Source organism: Staurois parvus, unplaced genomic scaffold (assembly GCF_062004578.1).
Source record: "Staurois parvus isolate SC_StPar_1 unplaced genomic scaffold, SC_StPar_1.0 ptg000073l, whole genome shotgun sequence".
NCBI classification, from domain to species: Eukaryota; Metazoa; Chordata; class Amphibia; order Anura; family Ranidae; genus Staurois; species Staurois parvus.
In genome coordinates this window covers 1104374-1128384 of record NW_028317869.1, presented here as the reverse complement: position 1 = coordinate 1128384, position 24011 = coordinate 1104374, and the positions used below count along the sequence as shown (strand labels likewise).

The window sequence follows — 24011 nt, the reverse complement described above, 5'->3', positions numbered from 1 at the left end:
GATCATAGGAAGTAAGCCTGTTAGACACATTATGGGGATTATTTGTGAAGATAATGTTTTTATCAATAGACCCTGACTGTAGGTGTTTGCAGCCAATATTCATCCATCAGAGTGGAAAGTCACCATTCTAGAGGTAGGCATGTAGGATTATCACCGAGAAGCCAATCTCTCCATAGGGTAATATACATATACAGTTGCAAGAAAAAGTATGTGAACCCCTTGGGATTACGTGGAGTTTTGCATGAATTGGGCATAAAATGTGCTCTGAACGTCATCTAAGTCACAACAATAGAAGAACACAGTCTGCTGAACATAATACTACACAAACATTAGATGTTGCCATGGTTTAATTGCACATAACATGTAAACATTCACAGTGCAGGGAGGAAAAAGTATGTGAGGCCCTAGCTTAATGACTTCTCCCAGAGCTAATTGGAGCCAGGAGTGAGCCAACCTTGACTCCAATCAGTGTGATGATATTGGATGTGTTGCTGACAGCTGTCCTGCCCTTAAAAAACACACACCTGTTTTGGGTTTACTGGTTTCAAGAAGCACTGTCTGATGTGAACCATGCTTCGCAGAAAAGAGCTCTCAGAAGACCTACGATCAAGAATTGTTGACTTGCATGAAGCTGGAATGGGTTACAAAAGTATCTCCAAAAGCCTTGATGTTCATGTGTCCACGGTAAGACAGACTGTGTACAAATGGAGAAAGTTTAGCACTGTTGCTACTCTCCCTAGGCGTGGTCGTCCTGTACAAATGACTGCAAGAGCACAGCGCAGAATGCTGCATGAGGTAAAGAAGAATCCCAGAGTGTCAGCTAAACACCTACAGAAATCTCTGGCACATGCTAACATTTTTGTTGACACATCTACAATAAGGAAAACATTAAACAAGAATGGAGTACATGGGAGGACACCACGGAGGAAGCCATTGCTGTCCAAAAAGAATATTGCAGCACGTTTGAAGTTTGCAAAAGAGCACCTGGATGTTCCACAGCACTACTGGCAAAATATACTGTGGACAGATGAAACCAAGATTGAGTTGTTTGGGAAGAACACACAAGACTATGTGTGGAGAAAAAAAAGGCACAGCACACCAACATCAAACCCTCATCCCCACTGTGAAACATGGCGGAGGGAGCATCATGGTTTGGGGCTGCTTTGCTGCCTCAGGGCCTGGATGGATTGTTGTCATTGATGGGAAAATGAATTCCAGAGTTTATCAAGACATTTTGCAGGAAAACGTACGACCATCTGTCTGCCAACTGAAGCTCCGCAGAGGATGGGTGATGCAACAGGACAATGACCCAAAGCATACAAGTCATTCAACAAAACAATGGCTGCAACAGCACAGAATACGCCTTCTGGAGTGGCCCAGTCACAGTCCTGACCTCAACCCAATTGAAATGCTGTGGCATGACCTTAAGAGAGCGATTCACACCAGACATCCCAAGAATATTGCTACACTGAAACAATTTTGTGAAGAGGAGTGGTTCAAAATGACTCCAGATCGTTGTGCAGGTCTGATCTGCAACTACAGGAAACGTTTGGTTGAGGTTATTGCTGCCAAAGGAGGGTCAACCAGTTATTAAGTCCAAAGGTTCACATACTTTTTCCTCCCTGCACTGTGAATGTTTACATGTTATGTGCAATTAAACCATGGCAACATCTAATGTTTGTGTAGTATTATGTTCAGCAGACTGTGTTCTTCTATTGTTGTGACTTAGATGACGTTCAGAGCACATTTTATGCCCAATTCATGCAAAATTCCACGTAATCCCAAGGGGTTCACATACTTTTTCTTGCAACTGTAGCTATATTGGGGGATATTTTCCTTTCCTTTCTATATGCTCTTTACAGTGTTGCTGGCTGCCATTACAGACTTTTCTGCTGTCATGTGTCAGAAATCGTCCAATCAGGATGAATGTTTATGATTAGGAATTTTCCTGTCTGCAGGGATGGCTCCTGGTGTTGGGAGAAAGAAGAATGTAACCCCCGGGGATCTTATCATATATTCTCTGGAGGATCTGAAAGAATGTGACTTCAAGAGATTTAGGAACAGATTGTCGGATTTCTCCTATGGAGATAAACATCCCATCCCCCGAGGAAGACTAGAGAATGCAGACTGGATCACCACCAAGGACCTCCTGATAGACACATATGGAGAAGAAGAGGCTCTGGATGTCTCCATTAAAGTCTTTACACTGATTGGTCTGATGGGACCTGCAAATGACCTCCACAAAAGCAGAGCACAAAATGGTGAGTTCCCATCTATAATGACCATTTCCTACCAATTCCTGATCAATATCTGTGAGAGGAAGAACTAGGAATCATATATAATATAAATTCAAGTTTGTGGGTGTTATTCCTTTAAGTGACATCCAGGTGATTCAAATACTATTGTACACGCTTCCACTGTGTCCACCACCACCTCCACACTGCACTCACCAGAAGTAGAGATAAGCGAATCGAAGTAGGCGAAGTGGAATTCGAGTCGAATATTGGAAAATTTTCGATTTGCGCCGAATCCGAAAAATAGCCTACTTCGGACGCGCGAATCGAAATTTTTCCTAAAATGGCGGCGGACATGTGCGGCGACGGAGTGGGGATGTCTGGGAAGGCGCGCAGACAAGGCGCGCTGACCCATAATGCATTCCTTAATGACATGTGATCGCATTAGCCAATCAGCAGCCAGCCAGCCAGCACTGTGTAATGGTCGAGCTATAAATGGCGGCCATTTTAGAATTCTTCATTTGCCTCCAGTCATTCAAGAGAGGCAGACCGCTCTGTATTAGGGACAGAGTTAGGGCCACAGAATTGTTACTTAGGGCCACAGAAACGCTAGTTAGGGCCACAGAATTGTTACTCACGGACAGACAGAATTGTTACTGAGTGCCAGAGAATTGTTACTTAGGGCCACAGAAACGTTAGTTAGGGCCACAGAATTGTTACTCAGGGACAGACACAGAATTGTTACTGAGGGCCACAGAACTGTTACTTAGGGCCACAGAAACGTTATTAGGGCCACAGAATTGTTACTCAGGGATAGACAGAATTGTTACTGAGTGCCAGAGAACTGTTACTTAGGGCCACAGAAATGTTATTAGGGCCACAGAATTGTTACTCAGGGACAGACAGAATTGTTACTGAGTGCCAGAGAATTGTTACTTAGGGCCACAGAAACGTTAGGGCCACAGAATTGTTACTCAGGGACAGACACAGAATTGTTACTGAGGGCCACAGAACTGTTACTTAGGGCCACAGAAACGTTATTAGGGCCACAGAATTGTTACTCAGGGACAGACAGAATTGTTACTGAGTGCCAGAGAATTGTTACTTAGGGCCACAGAAACGTTAGTTAGGGCCACAGAATTGTTACTCAGGGTCAGACACAGAACTGTTACTTAGGGCCACAGAACTGTTACTTAGGGCCACAGAATTGTTACTCAGGGACAGACACAGAATTGTTACTGAGGGCCACAGAGAACTGTTACTTAGGGCCACAGAATTGTTACTCAGGGACAGACAGAATTGTTACTGAGTGCCAGAGAATTGTTACTTAGGGCCACAGAAACGTTAGGGCCACAGAATTGTTACTCAGGGACAGACAGAATTGTTACTGAGTGCCAGAGAATTGTTACTTAGGGCCACAGAAACGTTAGTTAGGGCCACAGAATTGTTACTCAGGGTCAGACACAGAACTGTTACTTAGGGCCACAGAACTGTTACTTAGGGCCACAGAAACGTTAGTTAGGGCCACAGAATTGTTACTCAGGGACAGACAGAATTGTTACTGAGTGCCAGAGAATTGTTACTTAGGGCCACAGAAACGTTAGTTAGGGCCACAGAATTGTTACTCAGGGACAGACACAGAATTGTTACTGAGGGCAACAGAACTGTTACTTAGGGCCACAGAAACGTTATTAGGGCCACAGAATTGTTACTCAGGGATAGACAGAATTGTTACTGAGTGCCAGAGAACTGTTACTTAGGGCCACAGAAACGTTATTAGGGCCACAGAATTGTTACTCAGGGACAGACAGAATTGTTACTGAGTGCCAGAGAATTGTTACTTAGGGCCACAGAATTGTTACTCAGGGACAGACACAGAATTGTTACTGAGGGCCACAGAGAACTGTTACTTAGGGCCACAGAAACGTTATTAGGGCCACAGAATTGTTACTCAGGGACAGACAGAATTGTTACTGAGTGCCAGAGAATTGTTACTTAGGGCCACAGAAACGTTAGTTAGGGCCACAGAATTGTTACTCAGGGACAGACACAGAATTGTTACTGAGGGCCACAGAGAACTGTTACTTAGGGCCACAGAAACGTTATTAGGGCCACAGAATTGTTACTCAGGGACAGACAGAATTGTTACTGAGTGCCAGAGAATTGTTACTTAGGGCCACAGAAACGTTAGGGCCACAGAATTGTTACTCAGGGACAGACACAGAATTGTTACTGAGGGCCACAGAACTGTTACTTAGGGCCACAGAAACGTTACTTAGGGCCACAGAATTGTTACTCAGGGACAGACACAGAATTGTTACTGAGGGCCACAGAATTGTTACTTAGGGCCACAGAAACATTACTCAGGGACACAGAATTGTTACTGAGGGCCACAGAACCGTTACTTAGGGCCACAGAATTGTTACTCAGGGACAGACACAGAATTGTTACTCAGGGACACAGAATTGTTACTGATGGCCACAGAACCGTTACTTAGGGCCACATAAACGTTAATCAGGGACACAGAATTGTTACTGAGGGCCACAGAACCGTTACTTAGGGCCACAGAATTGTTACTCACGGACAGACACAGAATTGTTTCTTGAGGGACACAGAATTTTTACTGAGGGCCACAGAACCGTTACTTAGGGCCACAGAAACGTTAATCAGGGACACAGAATTGTTACTGAGGGCCACAGAACCGTTACTTAGGGCCACGTAAACGTTAATCAGGGACAGACACAGAATTGTTACTGTGGGACACAGAATTGTTACTGAGGGCCACAGAACCGTTACTTAGGGCCACAGAAACGTTAATCAGGGACACAGAATTGTTACTGAGGGCCACAGAAACGTTACTTAGGGCCACAGAATTGTTACTCACGGACAGACACAGAATTGTTTCTTCAGGGACACAGAATTGTTTCTTCAGGGACACAGAACCGTTGCTTAGGGCCACAGAAACGTTAATCAGGGACACAGAATTGTTACTGAGGGCCACAGAACCGTTACTTAGGGCCACAGAATTGTTACTCAGGGACACAGAATTGTTACTGAGGGCCACAGAACTGTTACTTAGGGCCACAGAATTGTTACTCGGACAGACACAGAATTGTTACTCAGGGACACAGAATTGTTACTGAGGGCCACAGAACCGTTACTTAGTGCCACATAAACGTTAATCAGGGACACAGAATTGTTACTGAGGGCCACAGAACCGTTACTTAGGGCCACAGAATTGTTACTCACGGACAGACACAGAATTGTTTCTTGAGGGACACAGAGTTTTTACTGAGGGCCACAGAACCGTTACTTAGGGCCACAGAAACGTTAATCAGGGACACAGAATTGTTACTGAGGGCCACAGAACCGTTACTTAGGGCCACAGAATTGTTACTCACGGACAGACACAGAATTGTTTCTTGAGGGACACAGAATTTTGAATGAGGGCCACAGAACCGTGACTTAGGGCCACATAAACGTTAATCAGGGACACAGAATTGTTACTGAGGGCCACAGAACCGTTACTTAGGGCCACATAAACGTTAATCAGGGACACAGAATTGTTACTGAGGGCCACAGAACCGTTACTTAGGGCCACAGAATTGTTACTCAGGGACAGACACAGAATTGTTACTCAGGGACACAGAATTGTTACTCTGGGACACAGAATCTTTGAATTAAAGAGTATGTCAGACAACATGCAGAGGAGTGGCAGAGGAGGCAATGTTTCAGGAGCGAGCAGACGTGGCAGCAGAGGAAGGGGTCGAGGCAGCACTAGTCGCAGCCAGAGGCCAGTGCTCCCGGTGTCATCCAGCGGTCGTGTCTCCACCGACAACCCTGCCGTCATCGATTGGTTGGCTCGGTCGTCTTCCTCTTCCCAGGTCACCTCTGACACCTACAGCCAACGGTCGGTGGGTACGTCAGACACAACCGTTAGTTGGCATGGCCCGGGACCAAGCCCACTGAAATCACGTGTCCTCTACCTGCCCCTGTCCTTTGCTGTTCCCTCACCAAGCGAAGTATCGCATGCTGTGGGCTCAGCCCCACTGTACAGTGAGGAAGAGCTAACAGAGGGCGGTCAGGAACGGGGGGAGACATCCGCCTTTTCAGCAGCCAGGTGAAGAAGTAGTGGCGAGGAGAGTGGCCCGGTAGCCGGTCTAGAGACAGGTCTGTCTCCTGACCCAGACGCAGCCGAGGGGGCTAGTAGTGAGGCGGAGACCCTACTTGATAATGAGGAGGTTGATCGCACTTGGCAGCCTCGTCGTCATCAGGAAATTTCTTCCGCATCATCAGGAGAAGAGGGTGGCAGCTTGGAAGTGAGCGAAACAGTCGGTGGGTTGCCCAGGAGACAGCAGCAGGGTCGCAGCAGTGTCAGTGGAGCCAAACGGCCATGGAGTAGAGCACCAGCTCCACTGCAGCCTACCACCACGGCCAGTAGTGGTGCCGGTGTGCACGGAGGAAGCAGCAGTCAGCCAGTGAGGAGTATCGGGGGCAAAGTTTCCTACTCGGCGGTGTGGCAATTTTTCGTCAAGCCGCCCGAGGAAGTAAACGTAGCCGTATGTCGACTATGTGGCCAGAAAGTCAAGCGTGGCCAGGGGGCCCATGTTGGGACTACAGCGTTGCGGCAGCATATGCAGCGTCGCCATTTGGTGGCCTGGGAAAACCGTGATAAAGATACGGCAGTTCTGCCCGCCCCAGCTCCATCACCCGCTCCGTTACTTGCTCCGTCACCCGACGTCAATCGCCCTCCATCAGCCAGTCAAGGCTCCAACACCTCTGCTGAGGGGAGTTGTCGCTCGTTGGCATCTTCCGCTCGTTCAGATGCTCCTTCTCCTGCTACTCCTCTTCACGGATTCCGTCAGCAGTCTTTCTTGGAATCCGTTTCCAAGAGACAACAGTTTGCGAGCACGCACCCGACGGTGCAGAAGCTGAACGTCCTCCTGTCCAAGTTGCTGGTGCTGCAGTCCCTCCCTTTCCAAGTGGTGGACTCAGCACCTTTCCGAGAAATGATGGCTTGTGCCGCGCCGCGGTGGAGAGTGCCAAGCCGTCATTTCTTCGCCAAAAAGGCAGTGCCAGCCCTGCATTCACATGTAGAAGACATGGTGGGCCAGTCTTTGAGCATGTCGGTCTCTGCCAAAGTGCACGGCAGCGCCGACGTGTGGAGCTGTAACTACGGTCAGGGACAGTACATGTCATTTACGGCCCACTGGGTGAACGTGGTGCCGTCACAGCCGCACCAGCAACTTGGACAGGTCACGCCGCTTTTGCCTCCACGTTTGCACGTCCTTGGTCCAGCAAACATGTCCGCCTCTACCACCTCTTCTTCCGCCGTGTCCTCAGCCGCCACCCCCGTGCCAAGTCCCATTACCCGACCGGCATATCACATGTGCAGGGCGCAACGGTGTCACGCTGTTCTGCACCTGGTATGCCTTGGCGAACGTAGTCACACAGGGGAGGAACTTCTGAGTGTAATGAACAGAGAAATCGACAGATGGCTTTCTCCGCGCAAACTGAAAATCGGAACCATGTTGACCGACAACGGAAAGAACATGGTGTCTGCTCTGCGTCAAGGAAGGTTGTGCCATGCGCCATGCATGGCTCACGTGTTCAATCTGGTTGTCAAGCGGTTCCTAAAATCCACCATCCCACTGCAAGACATCCTTAAAATGTCACGTAAACTTTGCATGCATTTCAGCCATTCCTACACCGCAAAGCACACCCTCCTTGAGCTGCAGCGGCAGAACGGAATTCCACATCATCGCCTGATCTGCGACGTTGCAACAAGGTGGAATTCAACCCTACACATGTTAGACCGCCCTTACGAGCAGCGAAAGGCCATCACTGATTTCCTGATGTTACAAGCGGATAAAGGTACTCCCCTGTGTAACTTCGATGTCAGCCATTGGCAGCTCATGCGTGACACCTGCCGCTTGCTCAGGCCCTTTGAGGAGGCCACGCTATTCGTGAGTCGGCAGGACTATGGGATGAACGACGTCATTCCTCTGTTGCACGTCCTGGAACAAATGTTGTTAACAATGGCTGGTCAGGGTGCGGTAGACGTGGCGCACAGATCTCAACGCCACATGACCCCTGTGGGGGCAGGACAGGAAGAAGAGGAGGAGGTAGAGGAGGACATTTGTGTTCAGGAATTATTGAGTGAAATGGGTGGTTTTTCCACTCAGCGGACAGGAGTGGAGGAGCAGGAGCATCTGGTAGAGGAGGAGGAGGAGGAGACAGAGGACCCAGACGCACCGTGGCAGTATGCTGTGGAGATGGAGGCAGGGAGTCCCTCGCATTCCTTGGCGCAAATGGCCCATAGCATGCTCGGTTGCTTGCGTAGCGACAGCCGAATAATAACCATCAGACAGAGGGATGACTTTTGGCTGTCCACCTTGTTGGACCCTCGCTACCGTTCCAAAATGGTGGCCTTTTTCACACCTGCTGAGAGGGAGGCCAAAATAACGTACTATAAAAACCACCTATGTAGTCAGTTGGTCTCTGCCTTTGTGCGCCAACGTCCATCCTCAGACACTGTGGGCCCTGTGCGCTCGCGTTCCGCTGCCATGGCAGCAGGGGAGGGGTGGGGTGGTAGGAGCAGTGGCAGCTCCACCAGCAGCGGCTGCCTCAGTCTGCAGTCGATGATGAGTAGCTTTCTTCACCAGCGCAGTGAGGAAACTACTAACCAGCCGCAGCAGCAGCAGCAGCAGCATCAGGTGGACCTGGAACAGGACCTCAAACAACAGGCTTGGGCCTACTTGGACAGCACCCTGCCAACCGAGGTAGACAATCCCCTTGACTACTGGGCAACGAAACTTGACCTTTGGCCCCAACTAGCTGAATTTGCCCTTGAAAGGCTGTCATGCCCGGCCAGTAGCGTGGCATCGGAGCGCGTGTTTAGTGCGGCAGGAGGTATTGTAACTCCGCGGAGGACACGACTGTCCACCCAAAGTGTGGAGAGACTCACGTTTGTGAAAATGAATCAGGCGTGGATTAGTCTGGATTTCAAACCACCAGTTCCTGACACAACTGACTAAATCCGCCATGAATCATGCCTCAAACATGTGCCACTTTCAGGTCTCCTCACACACTGCTGGTGTGTTCAATTTTTTGACATAGGGTGCTGGCAGATTACGGGCCTCCTATAGCTGCTGCCAGGCCCCTAATCTGCCATGGGCCCCTATATACCGCCTCCTCATGCTGCTGCCAAGTCCAGAGTCTGTCACGGGTCCCTGTACGGCCTCCCATTGCTGCTGTCTCCATCGCCACACTCTGCCATGTGCCACTTTCAGGTCTCCTCACACTGCTGGTGTGTTGAATTTTTTGACATAGGGTGCTGGCAGATTACGGGCCTCCTATAGCTGCTGCCAGGCCCCTAATCTGCCATAGGCCCCTATATACCGCCTCCTCATGCTGCTGCCAGGTCCACAGTCTCTCATGGGTCCCTGTACGGCCTCCCATTGCTGCTGTCTCCATCGCCACACTCTGCCATGTGCCACTTTCAGGTCTCCTCACACTGCTGGTGTGTTGAATTTTTTGACATAGGGTGCTGGCAGATTACGGGCCTCCCATAGCTGCTGCCAGGCCCCTAATCTGCCATGGGCCCCTATATACCGCCTCCTCATGCTGCTGCCAAGTCCAGAGTCTCTCATGGGTCCCTGTACGGCCTCCCATTGCTGCTGTCTCCATCGCCACACTCTGCCATGTGCCACTTTCAGGTCTCCTCACACTGCTGGTGTGTTGAATTTTTTGACATAGGGTGCTGGCAGATTACGGGCCTCCCATAGCTGCTGCCAGGCCCCTAATCTGCCATGGGCCCCTATATACCACCTCCTCATGCTGCTGCCAAGTCCAGAGTCTGTCATGGGTCCCTGTACGGCCTCCCATTGCTGCTGTCTCCATCGCCACACTCTGCCATGTGCCACTTTCAGGTCTCCTCACACTGCTGGTGTGTTGAATTTTTTGACATAGGGTGCTGGCAGATTACGGGCCTCCTATAGCTGCTGCCAGGCCCCTAATCTGCCATAGGCCCCTATATACCGCCTCCTCATGCTGCTGCCAGGTCCAGGCGAACGTAGTCACACAGGGGAGGAACTTCTCAGTGTAATGAACAGAGAAATCGACAGATGGCTGTCTCCGCGCAAACTGAAAATCGGAACCATGTTGACCGACAACGGAAAGAACATGGTGTCTGCTCTGCGTCAAGGAAGGTTGTGCCATGCGCCATGCATGGCTCACGTGTTCAATCTGGTTGTCAAGCGGTTCCTAAAATCCACCATCCCACTGCAAGACATCCTTAAAATGTCACGTAAACTTTGCATGCATTTCAGCCATTCCTACACCGCAAAGCACACCCTCCTTGAGCTGCAGCGGCAGAACGGAATTTCACAGCATCGCCTGATCTGCGACGTTGCAACAAGGTGGAATTCAACCCTACACATGTTAGACCGCCTTTACGAACAGCGAAAGGCCATCACCGATTTCCTGATGTTACAAGCGGATAAAGGTACTCCCCTGTGTAACTTCGATGTCAGCCATTGGCAGTTCATGCGTGACACCTGCCGCTTGCTCAGGCCCTTTGAGGAGGCCACGCTATTCGTGAGTCGGCAGGACTATGGGATGAACGACGTCATTCCTCTGTTGCACGTCCTGGAACAAATGCTGTTAACAATGGCTGGTCAGGGTGCGGTAGACGTGGCGCACAGATCTCAACGCCACATGACCCCTGTGGGGGCAGGACAGGAAGAAGAGGAGGAGGTAGAGGAGGACATTGGTGCTCAGGAATTATTGAGTGAAATGGGTGGTTTTTCCACTCAGCGGACAGGAGTGGAGGAGCAGGAGCATCTGGTAGAGGAGGAGGAGGAGGAGACAGAGGACCCAGACGCACCGTGGCAGTATGCTGTGGAGATGGAGGCAGGGAGTCCCTCGCATTCCTTGGCACAAATGGCCCATAGCATGCTCGGTTGCTTGCGTAGCGACAGCCGAATAATAACCATCAGACAGAGGGATGACTTTTGGCTGTCCACCTTGTTGGACCCTCGCTACCGTTCCAAAATGGTGGCCTTTTTCACACCTGCTGAGAGGGAGGCCAAAATAACGTACTATAAAAACCACCTATGTAGTCAGTTGGTCTCTGCCTTTGTGCGCCAACGTCCATCCTCAGACACTGTGGGCCCTGTGCGCTCGCGTTCCGCTGCCATGGCAGCAGGGGAGGGGTGGGGTGGTAGGAGCAGTGGCAGCTCCACCAGCAGCGGCTGCCTCAGTCTGCAGTCGATGATGAGTAGCTTTCTTCACCAGCGCAGTGAGGAAACTACTAACCAGCAGCAGCAGCATCAGGTGGACCTGGAGCAGGACCTCAAACAACAGGCTTGGGCCTACTTGGACAGCACCCTGCCAACCGAGGTAGACAATCCCCTTGACTACTGGGCAACGAAACTTGACCTTTGGCCCCAACTAGCTGAATTTGCCCTTGAAAGGCTGTCATGCCCGGCCAGTAGCGTGGCATCGGAGCGCGTGTTTAGTGCGGCAGGAGGTATTGTAACTCCGCGGAGGACACGACTGTCCACCCAAAGTGTGGAGAGACTCACGGTTGTGAAAATGAATCAGGCGTGGATTAGTCTGGATTTCAAACCACCAGTTCCTGACACAACTGACTAAATCCGCCATGAATCATGCCCCAAACATGTGCCACTTTCAGGTCTCCTCACACTGCTGGTGTGTTCCATTTTTTGTCATAGGGTGCTGGCAGATTACGGGCCTCCCATAGCTGCTGCCAGGCCCCTAATCTGCCATGGGCCCCTATATACCGCCTCCTCATGCTGCTGCCAAGTCCAGAGTCTCTCATGGGTCCCTGTACGGCCTCCCATTGCTGCTGTCTCCATCGCCACACTCTGCCATGTGCCACTTTCAGGTCTCCTCACACTGCTGGTGTGTTGAATTTTTTGACATAGGGTGCTGGCAGATTACGGGCCTCCCATAGCTGCTGCCAGGCCCCTAATCTGCCATGGGCCCCTATACCGCCTCCTCATGCTGCTGCCAGGTCCACAGTCTCTCATGGGTCCCTGTACGGCCTCCCATTGCTGCTGTCTCCATCGCCACACTCTGCCATGTGCCACTTTCAGGTCTCCTCACACACTGCTGGTGTGTTCAATTTTTTGTCATAGGGTGCTGGCAGATTATGGGCCTCCCATTGCTGCTGCCAGGCCTGTAATCTGCCATGGGCCCCGGTACCGCCTGGTCACGCTGCTGCTGGGTCCACAGTGTGACATGGGTCCCTGTACCGCCTCCCATTGCTGCCACTCTGCCATGTGCCACTTTCAGGTCTCCTCACACTCCTGCTGGTTTCCATTTTGTCATAGGTTGCTGGCAGATTACAGGCCTCCTATAGGTGCTGCCAGGCCCCAAATCTGCCATGGGCCCCCGTACCGCCTCGTCACGCTGCTGCTGGGTCCACAGTGTGACATGGGTCCCTGTACCGCCTCCCATTGCTCCCACTCTGCCATGTGCCACTTTCAGGTCTCCTCACACTCCTGCTGGTTTCCATTTTGCCATAGGTTGCTGTATGGCCTCCCATTGCTGCTGCCTCCACCGCCACACTGTGGCTCCAAACACTGGTTTTGGCCCCGTGACTGCCCAAATGAGTGAAGTGTGCGGTGATTCTAAGATCGACGGCACTCATCTGCATGTCATACTGACTGACAGTATTATTTCTCTTCCCCAGCAGACTCCAAGGGCATTTAAATTAAAGGTACAGTGTTCTGCACTAATATAAAGGCTCTCTGAAGCCTAGAAACACCCTTTTATAAGTTAAATTCACAGCGAATATATTCGACTCGAATCGAATATTTTCCACGAATTCGCCGAATCAGTCGAATCGAATTTTTGAATACTTCGCTCATCTCTAACCAGAAGGTATGGCTGCATCAATTATAAACCACATACAAGCTCTATGTATTGTATCAGCTCTGCGATCTTCTATCAGCAGATGTGGTCCCTTTAATAGAAGAGCCTTCTGATATTGGCATCTATTCAGGACATCCGAATCCAGAGCAAGCTGCATAAAGTGAGTGCTCACCAGCAAGAACCAAATTAATATACAGTTGTGTTCAAAATACTAGCAGTCAGACATCACTAACCGGATCAATCACTGTTTTTGGTGGAAATGATATTTCTACATGGCAAATAATTTCCTAGCAGGTGTAGTAGAGTCATAGAAATCCAACAGACCCCACAGTCATGACATGCATGCTGCTGATTCTGTGTCATTGAATCACTCATTGAAAGGGGCGTGTTCAAAATAATAGCCATGTGGAGTTCTATTAGTGACGTCATTCATTCTTTGATAAACAGATGGCAATTATTGCCCTTATTTAAGGAAGGAAGGCAGCAAATGTTGGACATGCTGGTTACAGTGCATTTCTCTCTGAAATTCTGAGGAAAATGGGTGGTTCCAGACATTGTTCAGAAGAACAGCGTACCTTGATTAAAAAGTTGATTGGAGAGAGGAAAACATATAAAGAAGTGCAGAAAATGATCGGCTGCTCAGCTAAAATGATGGAAAATGCTTTAAAATGGCAACCAAAACCTGAAAGACGTGGAAGAAAGCGAAAAACTACCATTGGAATGGATAGAAGAATAGCCAAAATGGGGTGGACTCAGCCAACAATCAGCTCCAGGAAGATGAAAGAAGGTGTGACGTTCCCTGTGAGGACTCAGCCAACAATCAGCTCCAGGAAGATGAAAGAAGGTGTGACATTCCCTGTGAGGACTCAGCCAACAATCAGCTCCAGGAAGATGAAAGAAGGTGTGATGTTCCCTGTGAGGACTGTTACAATTAGAAGACGTCTATGTGAAGCCAAGCTATCTGCAAGAAGTCCCCGCAAAGTCCCACTGTTGGGAAAAAGACGTGTGCTGAAGAGGTTACAATCTGCCAAAGAGCACATTGACTGGCCTAAAGAGAAATGGTGGAACATTTTGTGGGCTGATGGAAGTAAGATTGTTCTTTTTGGGTCTAGTGGGCGCAGACAGTTTGTCAGAAGAATACAAACACTGCGATTTTTTTGAACCGTCTAATATTCACTTTTCTTCCATTTTTTTAGAGGAACAACACAAATTTGATGTATTTTTCTTCATGTTGTGATTTGGAATAGAATGTGTCGTGTTCCCAATGCATTTGTGTGGATGGAAATAAAAGCTATTAGAAGGATTTTCAGCTTTATTCACTTTTTTCAACACACTGCTATTATTTTGAACACAAATGTATATAGTGTAGTAGTTTTTTTAAGAGCAACTCGCATCAACATAAAATAACAAAATACTCACAAAGATGGCCACCACAAACAGAACAATACGGCAGCACTCTTAGTTCCACCCAACGTGTTTCACGCTCTAGCACACGGGTGTCAAACTACAAGTCCCACGAGGCATTGCAAGATTGACAGTTACAAGCATGACTCCCAAAGGCAGAGGCGTGATGGGGATGGGAGCTGGAGGGCTGCCAGTTTGACACCCCGCATCTTCACCAGTCTAAGAGTGCTGATTACCAAATGTCTACTATATATAAAAAAATGACAATCACAATGAATGGAGCTGTATTCATTTGCCATATTGCCAAAGTCCGGCAGCCATTTTCCCCATTGATCAAAACCAATGTACACAGTATACAGTCGCCATTTTGTTGAAGTTCAGAGGCCATTTTCTCATGGATGCAAAAACAAATAACAAGCTAATAATAACTTATACGGCCACCATTTTGAAGTTCAGTGGCCATTTTCCCATGGATGAGAACATATATAATTCATCAACACTAACCTGTAGGACAAGGAAATGCCATTGTATACTGCCGCCATTTAAATGGAGTTCATCAGCCATTATCCCAAGTATAAAAAAAGAGGTATATGAATTCTCACAGTAATTTAATAGGTAAACTTAAGCAGCCAAACGTTTAACTATAACAACACAGACAATAAGTGGTAGATAAAAGACTTGAATATTATGCCCCCCCATTCAGATATATACCTGTAAACCTATTAATGCCAATGAAAGATAAATATAATATGCTTATCGTAATGTACAGACGACCGTAGTATATGTCATGATCAGAGGGTAAGACCACCTGGGACTGTAACTCAATATCTAGTGTGCCAATTTAAACAACTAAACAAGTGTACTGATCCTCACAGGAGCAGTTTGACTGCATGCAAATGGGGGTGCATCCGAGTTGCAGGATCTAAGGAGCCACCCAGTATTTACCAGAGCCACTGGAGGGGTGGATGTTGTGCTGCATGGCAGCCCCCCAGGTTGCGGTTCTCTAACACACCCGTGCAGGCACAGTGCAACCAAATAGCATGCTGGAAGGACACGCGGTACACACTGGATATGAGAATGCTCAAACGGCGGTAAACACCACAGGAACCCGAGTTGGTCTGGCTTCTATGTGAAGACATGTTGCTAAAACACTAACACACAGGTGCAATGACTTAATGATGCCTAGGTTCAGGGCGGATAGGCAAGAGCCCGAGCAACTGGGATAGGAGGCAAAACCTGGTGCTGAATCAATGTTCACAGAAGCATGACAGTATAGTAACCAAAAACACAGCAAGAAGACAATTAACTCCTTCAATAAATAGTGTGAACGTTTTTATTTTATTATTTATTTCAGGTACTTGTATAGTTCCATAAATTTACACAGCGCTTTACATATACAGTATATTGTACATTCACATCAGTCCCTAACCCTCAAGGGGCGTACAATCTAAGGGCCCTAACTCACATTCATACATACACATACTAGGGACAATGTAGGCAGGATCCACTTAACCTCCCAGCGTGTCTTGGCGTGTGGGAGGAAATCAGAAAATCCAGAGAACATGCAAACTCCAGGCATGTGGTGCCATGGTTGGAAAAATATATAATTCATGGGAAACTATAGACCTAAAAACGGACAATACAAAGATATCTAAAGAAAAATCAAAAAGCAGAAGATTAGTCAATAACTTTAAACATAATTAAAATTTAAAAATGGGGGGGATGGAGAAAAAGGGAAACCAACTCCATGTAATGTAATGTAAATTGATACATACAAAGAAATACTGACAATAAATAAAAAATAATAGACAAAGTTAAAAAACCTGTTATATATAACAATGTATGTATGTAATAAAACTTCATTTAGATGTATAATACTTTTTGAAATACAATGAAAGTAAAAATAAAAGACCAGGGTTGGATACAAAAATAAATCAACTGGGGAGCATGGCTACTGGCATGTAGTATGGCCGCTTGCTGACAAAGCTCTGTCAGGCTCCTGAGGAATCCAACCTCCAGGGCACCCACATCACCTCTCTATTGCACCCACGGGAGCCATAACCTTCCGCTCTGTATAGCAGTATGCTCAGATGCTGCTGAGATACTCCAACACCTAAAAATGACTAATAAAGTTCTTTCTGGCCACTCAGAGGAGGTTACAACAAAATGTTTGTGGCTCCCAAAGCCCACCGGCTGATACCACTCCTCTAATGTCTTCTCCTCTGCTGCTAGAAACATCAGATGCTTCAGAAGACACAGCTCTATCTACAGGACAGTCTGGATCCTGTTCTCCGGACATTTGCAGCCCTGAGAAAGTCCAAACCCAGGAAAGACACAAATACCAACTATGATGAGAGAGAGCTGTCTGGGGTGAGAGGTGGTTCTAAGCAGAATTTTAAGGATACTGAAATCCCTGCCCCCTTGCTTCTTTTACAACCACTGATCAGCCTATGTCAGATACCGTGCTCAAAGAAACGCTGTTACCAATGAGAGCCTCAATACAGTCAGATGTTCTCTCACGTTTGCACCAATATAAAGCTGAGGTACATGGGCTAGGAGGTAGAATCAGCCATGTGGAGGATAAAATGAGTGTAACTACAACATCATTTAATTCACTTGTGGATGCAAGTGCAGAACAAGAGGAAGATATAACCTGGCTGAAAGGAAAGATGGCAGATTTAGAGGTTAGATCTAGAAGAAATAACATAAAAATCAGAGGAATTCTTGAATCAATCCCATCTTCTCCACTACCTCATTGTGTGCGGGATGTCTTCCTCACAGCCATTCCATCCTTATCTTCAGACCTTACCATAAATAGTGCACAGGGAACCAAAACCTTACCTATCTGAGAATATTCCCAGCGATGTATTACTTGGGATATATTTTTTTGAAGTAAAGGAGCAACTACTATCAATATTTTGTCACGCTGACCAACTTCCTGAGAAAATAGCTTGCCTTCAAGTACTACAGAATTTTTCCAAATATACACTTCAGCTGTGGAGAAATCTACAACCAGTTACCAAGGTCCTCAGAAACAACAAGGTAACCTATCAGTGGAGTTATCTAGCTACACTCCTGGCAGCTCATCAGGGATTCATGAAGAGAATCTCAACCCTGGATGAAGGTCTCAACTCTCCAGCAGCTATGGATCCTCTCCAGCAGAATGTGCCCTCCTTCTCCACTTCGCTAAGACCATCACTGTCTCTGGAATGGCATCCAGTCCAGCACAACAAGAAAAGACAACATGCTTAAAAGGGCTCTTTTTGATCTACCTGTGCCAACTCTTACTACACAGCTCCCAGTCTCCAAAGAAGTACAAGCCATTGTACTTTTTCACCCCTAAATACTTGCAGTTTCACTGCTCTTGGTCTTTTTAAGGCCTCTCTTTTTTTCTTTAGAACGTCATTATTTTTCAGTATATCCCCGTTGCGGTATGTTTCTAGTTTGCAACAAGTTTCTCACCTTAAGCCTTGTTATCTTCTCAGGAATCTTTGGCAATACCTCATGATTGTGAAAATTATGTAACTGTGCTGAATGCCCAAAAAATCCAAACAAATTGTGAATTGTAAAACAAACAGTGAAACCATAGCTGCACTCACAAATACCAATACAAATACTCAATAACTGATATCCAGTTGTTGTGCTATTGCTAAAAAATACAGGGGCTGGGCTGAGATTGTGCTGACGGAACCCACGCCTGTCTGGAGCACCAGGGGCATTTATGACTTACACGCTCATATGTCTTTGAAGTTTGTACGTTTTTTTTATTCATTATAATAAATCATTTGTACGTTATCACACTATCTGGAGTATTGTCCTTTTTGACTGAGTATAGAGCGGATCACAATAAAGGAGGAAGAGGAGGAGAGATACTGAAGTCAGTGACACCTCTTTTCCATTTAGGATGATACAAGAGAGATATGTTCAGCCTCATGCTCTTAGACCACCTATTATCTGGGGTCTAACTATTCTGTAAGGAGCAGTGTGTTTATGTGCTGGTGGGCACCAGAGTCTCTATTTCACTACACAAGTGGAGGATTATTGTCCACATGGCTGATCATCAGAACCGGGATTTTGTTATCAAAAGACATTTTCATTGTTTGCTGTTTCATGTATTTTGCCTTAATAATATTATTGGTGGGAACACATTTAAACTATAAGTGACTCGTATTCGTATCTTTTTTTATCTAAAGCGCAACAATAGCAGGATAACACTTATTGAATATTTCATTACTACTGAATGCTACCATCTCAAATTCTGCCTTGAGGAGATGGAACTTTCTACACCAGCTTGTCGCATATCCACTCCATGCACTAAGGTGATTTTCCATCATTGTACCATCAGATGTTATATCACTGCATTAATAATTCTTTAACCACTTCCAGTCTGGACACTTCCCCCCCTTCCAGTCCGGACACTTTCCCCCCTTCCAGTCCGGACACTTTCCCCCCCTTCCAGTCCGGACACTTTCCCCCCCTTCCAGTCCGGACACTTTCCCCCCCCTTCCAGTCTGGACACTTTCACCCCCTTCCAGTCCGGACACTTTCCCCCCCCTTCCCGTCCGGACACTTTCCCCCCCTTCCAGTCCGGACACTTTCCCCCTCTTCCAGTCCGGACACTTTCCCCCTCTTCCTGTCTGGACACTTTCCCCCCTTCCAGTCCGGACACTTTCCCCCCCTTCCAGTCCGGACACTTTCCCCCCCTTCCTGTCCGGACACTTTCCCCCCTTTCCAGTGCGGACACTTTCCCCCCCCCTTCCAGTCCGGACACTTTCCCCCCCTTCCAGTCCGGACACTTTCCCCCCCTTCCAGTCCGGACACTTTCCCCCTCTTCCAGTCCAGACACTTTCCCCCTCTTCCTGTCTGGACACTTTCCCCCCCTTCCAGTCCGGACACTTTCCCCCTCTTCCTGTCTGGACACTTTCCCCCTCTTCCAGTCCGGACACTTTCCCCCTCTTCCAGTCCGGACACTTTCCCCCCTTCCAGTCTGGACACTTTCCCCCCCTTCCAGTCCGGACACTTTCCCCCCCTTCCTGTCCGGACACTTTACCCCCCCTTCCAGTCCGGACACTTTCCCCCCCTTCCAGTCCGGACACTTTCCCCCCTTCCAGTCTGGACACTTTCCCCCCCTTCCAGTCTGGACACTTTCCCCCCCCCCTTCCAGTCTGGACACTTCCCCCCCCCCCTTCCAGTCCGGACACTTTCCCCCCCTTCCAGTCCGGACACTTTCCCCCCTTCCAGTCCGGACACTTTCCCCCCCCTTCCAGTCCGGACACTTTCCCCCCTTCCAGTCCGGACACTTTCCCCCTCTTCCAGTCCGGACACTTTCCCCCTCTTCCTGTCTGGACACTTTCCCCCCCTTCCAGTCCGGACACTTTCCCCTCCTTCCAGTCCGGACACTTTCCCCCCCTTCCAGTCCGGACACTTTCCCCCTCTTCCAGTCCGGACACTTTCCCCCTCTTCCTGTCCGGACACTTTCACCCCCTTCCAGTCCGGACACTTTCACCCCCCTTCCAGTCCGGACACTTTCACCCCCTTCCAGTCCGGACACTTTCCCCCCTTCCAGTCCGGACACTTTCCCCCCCCTTCCAGTCTGGACACTTTCCCCCCTTCCAGTCCGGACACTTTCCCCCCCCTTCCAGTCCGGACACTTTCCCCCCTTCCAGTCCGGACACTTTCCCCCTCTTCCTGTCTGGACACTTTCCCCCCTTCCAGTCCGGACACTTTCCCCCCCCTTCCAGTCCGGACACTTTCCCCCCTTCCAGTCCGGACACTTTCCCCCTCTTCCAGTCCGGACACTTTCCCCCTCTTCCTGTCTGGACACTTTCCCCCCCTTCCAGTCCGGACACTTTCCCCTCCTTCCAGTCCGGACACTTTCCCCCCCTTCCAGTCCGGACACTTTCCCCCTCTTCCAGTCCGGACACTTTCCCCCTCTTCCTGTCCGGACACTTTCACCCCCTTCCAGTCCGGACACTTTCACCCCCCTTCCAGTCCGGACACTTTCACCCCCTTCCAGTCCGGACACTTTCACCCCCTTCCTGTCCGGACACTTTCCCCCTCTTCCTGTCCGGACACTTTCACCCCCTTCCTGTCCGGACACTTTCCCCCTCTTCCTGTCCGGACACTTTCACCCCCTTCCAGTCCGGACACTTTCACCCCCTTCCTGTCCAGTGCAATTTTCAGCTTTCAGCGCTATCACACTTTGACAATTGTGCGGTCATGCAACACTATAACCATATGAATTTTTTTAGCATTTTTTTGAGACAGATAAAGCTTTATTTTGTTGGTATTTATTCACCACTGGAATTTTTATTTTTTTTGCTATGTAAATGAAAATGTCCCAAAAATTTGAAAAAAAGTGTTTTTCTTATAAAATGTTGCAAATAAATAGTACTTCATAATAAATCTTGGCCAAAATGTATTCCATTATCTTTTTAGCAAAAAAAAAACCCAAATTAGTTTATAACCAAAAATTGTATAATTTTTAAACATTTTTTTATATTATCTATGTTTTTTTTTCTTTTTTACATACTTGTCACCCTAGCAGTACAGTGTCACCATGGTGACACTATACTACTTGTCAGGGGGGGGGGGTGATGAAGATTTTTTTTTTTTACACTGATTGCTTTTACACCCATAAATGCTGCAAAAGCAATCATTTCTCCTTCTCTCTAGCTGCATTCTTGCAGCCATTGAGAACTACTGAGTGAGCTGTGATTGGTCACAGCTTGTCAAATGGTACAAGACTGTTGTGAATAGCCCTGTACCATGTGACCTCTGTGATCATTCACAGATTTCACACTTAGTAATCAATGATGTCAGAAGTGACATCTTGCTTACTACTCTGCATGTGATCACTGATTGGCCAACCAGTGATCACATGATCGGGACCTCGCACAGAGGTCCCGTCCGACGATCAGTGTTCCACTGTGTTCAAAAGGACGCAGCGGGCACCGGATCGCGGTGCTGCATGCTCCCAGGGAGCGTGCACAAGCAGGGGGTGGGGAGGCCATTTATAAACAGCCACCCGACCCTGCACTGCCACCGTCCAGCCATTTATATACAACGGCGGACGGGAAGTGGCTAATATTGAATTGAAATGGATATCTCTTAATGTTCATGGATTTAATCATCCAGCCAAATGCTGCTCTTTATGGCAAAAGGCTGTACATCATAAATCAGATGTCTGAGCAGTGCAAGAGACACATTTCCATAGAGACTACCCTAAAATGTTCACATAAAAACTTTCCTCATGTATTTCATCAACTACAGCAAAAAAGAGAGGAGCGCTAATACCTATTAGAGATACAGTATCCTTTGTACGTAAAGGTATGATTTCTGGTGAAGATGGCAGATTTATAAAATGCAATGTGATCCTAACACTAAACCTTATACCACAGTATCAGTGTATGTACCTAACACCCACCAATTGTGATTCATCCGTAAACTTTCCTGAAAATCTCAACGGTGCAATATGGTAATCTTATTGTGTGTGTGGAGATTGTATTGTGGTACCACAACCTATCCTAGACTGCATACCATTGGCAAGATGCAGAGGATCTTCCCTGGCTGCTTTTTCTTCATAGAGATGAATTATATGATGTTTGGTGCTGCCATCACACCAGTGAGAGACATTTTACATTCCACTCAGCTAGAGATAATCGCTACTCCCGTATTGACCTGTTTATTGTGGATAAGTGGATGTTAAAACAGGTGTCCTCCGCCATATATGATATCACTTGGTCAGACCATGCTGTCATCTCTATTACCCTGGAGAAGGACTCCTGTTCTCCCATGTATGTTTGGCGTTGTAATAATTCCATTGTGCAATCCCCTATGTACCAATCTACTTTTCTCCAACATTTCAAAAATTTCTTTCTCTGGACAACAATCTGCCAGATAGAAAAGTCAACCACTCTATGGAATGCCCACATACAATTTATGACAGGCATCCTAATTGAGTGCTAAATCTAAAACATAATAAAAATGCGTCTCTCCAAATTGCTCTCTGATATCCATACACTTGACCTCCAAAATAAAATATCCGTCTCTGATACCAATGAACAGTCTTTACCTTATGCACTGAGCTTATAGGAGTTATTAGATGGACACTGTAAAGAACCTCTACCTCTAGCAGCCCACTGGTTAGCTTTCCCCAGAGCGCGGAGTCTAAGTCCCGGTACGCTTGTTCACCATGGCCCCTGATGGTGGGGATGGACTTGGAGCGAACCAAGACCAGGTTGCTGCTCCTGAGTACACCCTCCTGTGGTAGAGGGATCCGCCAGATGTTTCTGCAGGGGGAGAGCCTGATGTGAAGAGGCGGATATGCCAGAGCGAGGTGGATGGATGGATGAGCAGGAGCGTGGTCAGACAAGCCGAGTCGGTAGCTGTGGGAGCAGTGCGGTACAAAGCAGCGGGCAGAAAATGGTCGGGTCACACGCCAGGTCAGCAACAGAATATCAGGTTCAATAGGGGGCATCCTGGAGTGAGGTCAGGCAAGCCAGGGGTCAGAGCAGGAGAATACAGCAAGGTCAGGAACAATCCAGTCAGCAACAATCAGGGATCACGAACAGCAAATCAGGAAAACAGGGAGACCAAACGGCAACTCCTGACAGCGCAGGGAAGTTTAAATACCGTGCCCTGCGCTGTCATTGGTGCCAGGCGCGCACCCACGGCTTCAAGTGCGCATTCGTGGATTCTGTCTCCGCCATGGCCGGCCAGGACCTAGTGCCCGTACACTAGCATGAACGGGCACAGTGCACCTGCGCTGAGCTGTGGATTGTGGTGGCTCCTGACATTGCCCCCCCTACGGGCAACCTCCGGGTGCCCAACTGAACTCTCCACCGTGGGTGACTAGGATAGAACTCCTGGATAAGCCTGGGGGCATAAACATTTTGAGCTGGTTCCCATGAGTTTTCCTCGAGACCATAATCTTCCACTTGATCAAAAACTGGGTCTGGCCCCCCTTTTCCGGAAGTTCAGGATTGCTTCCACCTCAAATTCCTCATGCTCCTCAATGGTTATAGCCTCTGGAGGTCTGGACTCCCGATCTGGAAATGGACCTGGCACAGCTGGCTTCAGAAGTGATACATGGAAAACTGGGTGGATTTTGAAAGTCTCTGGAAGAACGAGTTCATACACCACTTTGTTAATCATTTGCTTCACTCGGAATGGACCCACAAACTTCGGTCCCAGTTTCTTCGAAGGACACAACATCTTCAGGTTTGTTGTTGCCAACCAGACTTGATCCCCCGGTTGCAACACTAGTTCTCCCCTTCGCTTCCTATTGAAGGCTCTTTTGTTGTCTTCTTGAGCTCTTGAAATAGCTTCCTGAAGCAACTTGTTAGTGGTGGAAAAAAAAGTGAGTGTGCTTTGAGTGGCAGGAACTGAACTTTCGGCAACCAAATCAGGTAGGAATGTGGGATGGAACCAATAGCTTGCAAAAAACGGAGATTGCCCCTATGAGCTTTG

At 48.1% G+C, this 24011-nt stretch overlaps 1 pseudogene; it reads left to right on the top strand.

The window, feature by feature from the left end:
* The window catches only part of LOC149469362 (NACHT, LRR and PYD domains-containing protein 3-like), a 58715-nt pseudogene that overhangs the window by 12973 nt on the left and 21731 nt on the right, over positions 1-24011 (top strand).